This window comes from Clytia hemisphaerica, unplaced genomic scaffold, assembly GCF_902728285.1.
Source record: "Clytia hemisphaerica strain Z4C2 unplaced genomic scaffold, Clytia hemisphaerica genome assembly, whole genome shotgun sequence".
NCBI classification, from domain to species: domain Eukaryota; kingdom Metazoa; phylum Cnidaria; class Hydrozoa; order Leptothecata; family Clytiidae; genus Clytia; species Clytia hemisphaerica.
In genome coordinates this window covers 1,330,292-1,336,291 of record NW_027103262.1, presented here as the reverse complement: position 1 = coordinate 1,336,291, position 6,000 = coordinate 1,330,292, and positions in this window count along the sequence as shown.

The following is a 6,000-nucleotide window of genomic DNA, read 5'->3' as shown; positions in this document are numbered from 1 at the left end:
TCTATTGAAAAAAAATTTGATTGAGGTTTAAAACATGTAAAAGTATACCTTCAATTGGCGACCTGTATTGTTTTCAATGAGAGAAATGTATACAATCAATAAAACACAAAAGGGCCAGACCCAAATTCAATGAAACATTACCATACACATAATACAGAATTTATTCAACTCTCAAATGCAATTTTTGTTTAAAATAATTAATGATGGATGTAATTCATTTGATGTAAAACTTTACATCTAACATCACTTTTTCATTCTCTTTGGTTTTGGATACAATACATTTGTGCACAAATTGGATGGAAATTATTTCAGTATTGGCACATATAACTTGCCATGCAATGTTTAGTTCAACTTTTTATTTCAATGATTATAAATGTTTGCCCAGAGGAGACTGAATGAATCCATATGGGAATTTTCTTTTAGTCATTGAATTTTTGGGATCTAACATTATCTCAAACAAGCAATGCCAAAACAATAATTCCCGAGTATCTGTGGTGGAATAAAGACTTTTCTTAAAATAACAAAAAATTTGAACAAAATTTACAAGACACCACAAAATAAATATTAAAAGCCTGTTTTGAAAAATCATCACTATGTGAAAAGTTTGGTATAATGGGCTATTCCACCAAATTAAACAGCGGTTTGGACGAACTTTTTTCGCTTACCCTCTGGAAATTTCAATAAACCAGCTGCGCTGGAAGCTCCGGCTTAAGAGATTAAAAGATGTGAAAGATGAGCTTGTTGAGTTAGTTGTGTTAGAACGTTGCCCACAAACTGCTAATCAGAACAGATCAGAAAGCAAAGTAATAATTCTATTGCAGAGCGAGTATGAGAAATAATCTTAACGAATAAATAAACCAGCTGGAAGTTTAGCTCTTCTAAGTGATTACATATGCACTTTCTTGCCTAAAGAACCAACCCCACCCCCCGCCCACTCAACCTCGACTAAAAAGTTCAAAATTGGAGCTAAAGGAGATAAACATTTAGAAGTCAATATTTCCAAGTTCTTGATTTGATTGTCCAGATAAAATTTCGGGGAGAAAAATAGCCTAAATTAGAGGCCACGGGCTTTTAGCTAAGCATTATTTTTTCTGTTGGGATAATACTTGGGGGAGAGTAGGATAAACCAATTAAAATGGTACAATAGTGTGTATGTAATAAATAGTGGTATATTTGGAAAAAAACCTGTTTTGGGTTTGAAAAATCTTCAAAAGGAACGGTCGCCCCAGCCAATGAAATTACGACAAAGTCCAAAAAATATCATTTCCGGTTATAACACTGTGAAAATCAAATTTTACACAGGAATTGTGTTTTAGTATCCTTTACTGAATTCCCATAGTGATATGTTTGTAAAAAATCTGTGTCGGGTTTGAAAAATCAAAGGAACAGTCGCCAGCCGCGATGAAATTACAGGAATTGTGTTTTAGTATCCTTTATTGAATTCTCATAGTGATATGTTTGGAAAATATCTGTGTCGGGTTTGAAAAATCAAAAGGAACGGTCGCCAGCCGCGATGAAATTACCGTCAACTGTTCCAACTTGGGACTATCTTACGCAACATGGGACGGCCATTCCACCAGCATTTCACCGAACCTCAAAAATCATTAGATTTGAGTTTAATGAACCGCGTATTAAAAAATACACGATTTCTCTTTCGATTTTACAGTAAGTGAAAATATAGACCAGATATCAACAAGTTCCATGTTGCGTACACTCATCCCAAGTTGGAGCAGTTGACGGTATGATACAGAGTTCAAAAACGATCATTTTCAGCCATAATACTGTGAAAATTTCTCCGATCTTGTTCAAACTTACACAGGATTTGTGTTTTAGTATCCTTTACTGAATTCTCATAGTGATATGTTTGTAAAAAATCTTTGTCGGGTTTGAAAAATCAAAAGGAACGGTCGCCAGCCGCAATGAAATTACGACAGAGTCCAAAAACGATCATTTTCAACCATAATACTTTGAAAATTTCTCCAATCTTGTTCAAACTTACACAGGAATTGTGTTTTAGTATCCTTTACTGAATTCTCATAGTGATATGTTTGTAAAATATCTGTGTCGGGTTTGAAAAATCAAAAGGAACGGTCGCCCAGTCAAAAAATGATGAATACAAAACAGGATCATTTTCAGCCATACACATAACACCACAAAAACTGCTCAGATCGTTTTCAAATTTGCACAGTAATGTTGTAATTTTAGTATTCTCTTTCGAATTCCAATGGATGTGTGTTTGAAAGTTTCATTCCATTGTCAAGTTACAGAGTTCTATGGTTTTGTGCGTCCATGTGCGTTCATGGCCAAAATTTCTCCAAAGTCTTTCCACATTGTTAGACCAGTATGCATCAAACTTCTCATAAATCGTGTCCAAAACATCATGAATAATGATAATAATGATGAAAATTATCACTATCTTTCACTGAGATTTGCAGCTAAGCCCATTTTCGGCAGCCATCTTTTTCTAAATACTTTCGCAATATTATCGAAATCCAGATAATCCGTTTTTATTAAATCGGAATAGATCATCGGATTAGATAAACAAAAAAAAATGTCTTGACCTTGAACGTCGTTGTCGGAAGAGAGAATTAAAGGCTCCTAGGCCGGAGCAAAAAGCAAATTTTCCCCTGAAAATCTGAGGTGTAGCACCCCCTGGAAATTGAAATTTTGTGATGTCAACTTAAGAGGAAATAACGCTCTGGAAAACCTTCAATGACTCCCTTTAAATATTTGATCAATGAACTTGATCAATGTAGGTTCCTATAGGTTCCTAATTCCCTATCACACAGTCTATGGCAAGCCAAGCTTAAGTTGATTCTTCTTTGAATATTGATGGCAAATACCCCTCACTTAACTAATAATTGGCTTGTGTAGCTTAACTTGAAAAGTCTCTTGTGTAGGGTTAAAATAAAGAATTATCCAGTCTTCATTGTCAGTTCTATTTGAAACAATAAATATTAATTGTATTTGATCACTGACCTTTATACTCTGGATCAAGTTTCTCAATCCCAAATTTTAAATTATCTGCCATTAAGACCTCCTTGAAGCCTTTTCGAAATTAACCAATCCGGTTATGCATCAAAATTGCTATGGGAATTCTTTTCAGAGATTTATGTAAAATAGCTAGGTCGGCAAAAGAACTTTCCCGGGGGTTGGAGGAAAAAACAGAACTACCCTAATTTGTTATTTATTTAGCCATAATATTTGAATATTTGTGCTACAAATTTCTTAAATATAAATAAGCTAATAATATTTAATATACTATATGTATCTCTCAGAAAATAAACATTTTTACAAAATGAGAGAGTTTATCATTGTAAAACCCACGTATTTGGATCATTCTAGAGTGGTTGAGAATCAATAGACCTTTTCGCCTTTCCATCTGCCATATTGAATCGATGCAAAAATTATGGTGGCCGAATTGCTGTGGTTAAATTCCCTTAGAAAGTATGCAAAACATATGCAAAAAGAAAGTACCAATATAAAACTTACATGCATAATTGGGCATTATAGTAAAGTGTAATCTTGTAGAAGAAAGATTAAATTTGCTTCTTTTAAAAACTAGAAATAATCAAATTCACTCATCTCTTAGAACAAGCACTTCAAAAAACCATAAGATTAGACATAAACTCAAGCTGAAAAATCACACGTGAAGGTACAAAAATAATCCTTATACGGCTGACGGTAAATTATTCTCCTGGGAATAGAACCGCCAAACGATCAAATCAAAACATTGATGTGTGACGTCATATTAATTCCTTGTTTGTTTTGATCTGAAATTTTCAGTAGGGGTGGCCAACATGGTTCCCTTGCTCATATCAGGGGGGCCCGAGACGGGGGTAAGAGAATCAAAGTTTCTAAGTAAAATCTTAATTATCACCCAAAAAAGTGCCTTTTTATGTCCATATCTTTTAAATAGATTGTCCCAGCCTTATCCCTCTTTCAGTAAAGCTTCCTATACCTTTTGTCCTTCAGAAAAACCAAAAATATTGGCCTTAATTGCTTGCTTTCAGTTCCTGTAGCCAGTAGTGTGACCCCCTGTATTTCTATTTTGTTACCCCCTGTATTTCGCGCGGGTTTTTAAATAGAGATGTCACATGACTTAAATCCCGCAGTCTTATTGGACTAGAGAAAGCGAAATCGCACTGTCTGATTGGATGAAAAAAGACCGCGGGAGCTGGAAACGAATGGAATTCTATAGGATTGTCATTCGAAAACAAGATGGCGGCGAGAAAAGCACGTCTTTTGCTTTGGACGAAAGGTTGTAAATTCTGGTTGATTTTAAGGTTTTATCTTATCTTATCTCATTTACTTTAATTAGTAGAGGCTCCTTCAATGTTTGGGGAAGGTAAGTCTATAAAACAGTTAGTCACACTAGCTTCCCGCCAAAATACATATCAAAGATTAATGCTGCGAAAGCGCTATATCGTTTACTTGACTCTCAAGCAAAAAAATGCGCCGCAAAACTTCTAAAGGGATTCATGAAAAAATAACCCGGCGCTTTTTAGTGAAAATAACATTTTCAAAAACTTTGAGAAATTGCCTAAAATTTAAGCCATAGATGAAAAAATTTAAGCCAAGCCAACCTTGAAAACTAATTTGAAGAGCAACTTCCCAAGAAAAAGATCTACGGGGGAGGCGGAACCCACCTAGATCCGCGCACCGCCGGATAGGCTTTTTCCCGGAAATTTTGCCGGACCTCAAACAATGACCCATTTACATGTGCGGGATTATTTTTACTTTAGCGTATAAACAAGGCCTTAAAAATCGAAGTGCTGTCTCGGGAATTGAATGACAAAGTTTGGTTGGTTGATATTTGGCTGCTGCACGTTCGCAATCAGTAATTTTGTCTCATTTTAAGTTTGCAAGTTTTAATTGATTGTCTTGGGATCTTGAACTTGATTCAGGTAACTCTCATCCTTATTGTTGAAATACATCCTGTAGATGACTGATGTTGTTTTTTCTGAAAGCTTAATTTCCTAGTGTGACTAACTGTAAAAGTTAATTGTTTTTTGGTGGAAAAAAGTGTTTAAAAAAGCATTTTTTGTGCTCAAGGTTTATTTTTCTTCGCAAATTTTTGTCTTCAATCTTAAATAGATGAACGAGTATTTGACTGATGGTTATGATTTTTTCACAGAACATAGTAAAACTATTCAGGAACTAAGACCTTTTTACAGAATTTCAAAAAATCTGTTAGTTCTGGAGATATATTGAAATGTTTAGACATGGGTAGTTCGCGTTCGTGTTTCGCGTTCCCAAACCAAACGCACGTGACCAACGAGCCCAAAAATAACGCTAATAAGGGGACCCATCCATATTCATTTGACAACGCAAAACGTCAAATTGACGTTATCCTCTGAACCCCCCCACCCCCCACAGATAACGTCAAGCGATGTACTGATGTATACCAAAGATTGTAGCCATTTTTCATCAAAGTTTTCCCGTTCCGTCCCAAAGTGGAAAACATAAGAGACAAACCTCCAAAATGTTATCGGCTATTGCTCATTCCGACATTTTAAATTTTCCGGGGGTTTTGCTGTTTGGGATTGTTTAGGTCAGGGTTGCTAGTAACGGCTTGTCACTGTGCCGGGTGCATATTCGGCGCCTTGGGCCCCGCAGGGTTGCTAGTAACGGCTCGAATTTCAGTCAGGTTTAAAAAAGGGGTACTTTTACCCATATTTTAATAACATTACCCCCGTATTTTGCCAGTTTGGTATAAAATGTTATGAATTGCGTGATTTTGCTGTGCGGCGATGGCTCAAGGGATAGAGCGCTGGCTTCCGAATCTGAAGGTCTTTCTTTGGCGGTGGTTCGAATCCCACTCGGTGCGAAAATTAGATTGGTCGAAATTGATGGACAAATGATTGACAGGCATGAAAACTTAGTCAGAAATGAGAAACTAAGTCTCAGAAACTCAGAAACTCAGCAAGAAATTGAGAAAGACGGGATCAGAGATAAGGATCACATTTCTGAGGTTTGTATCTTACGTTTTCCTCCCAA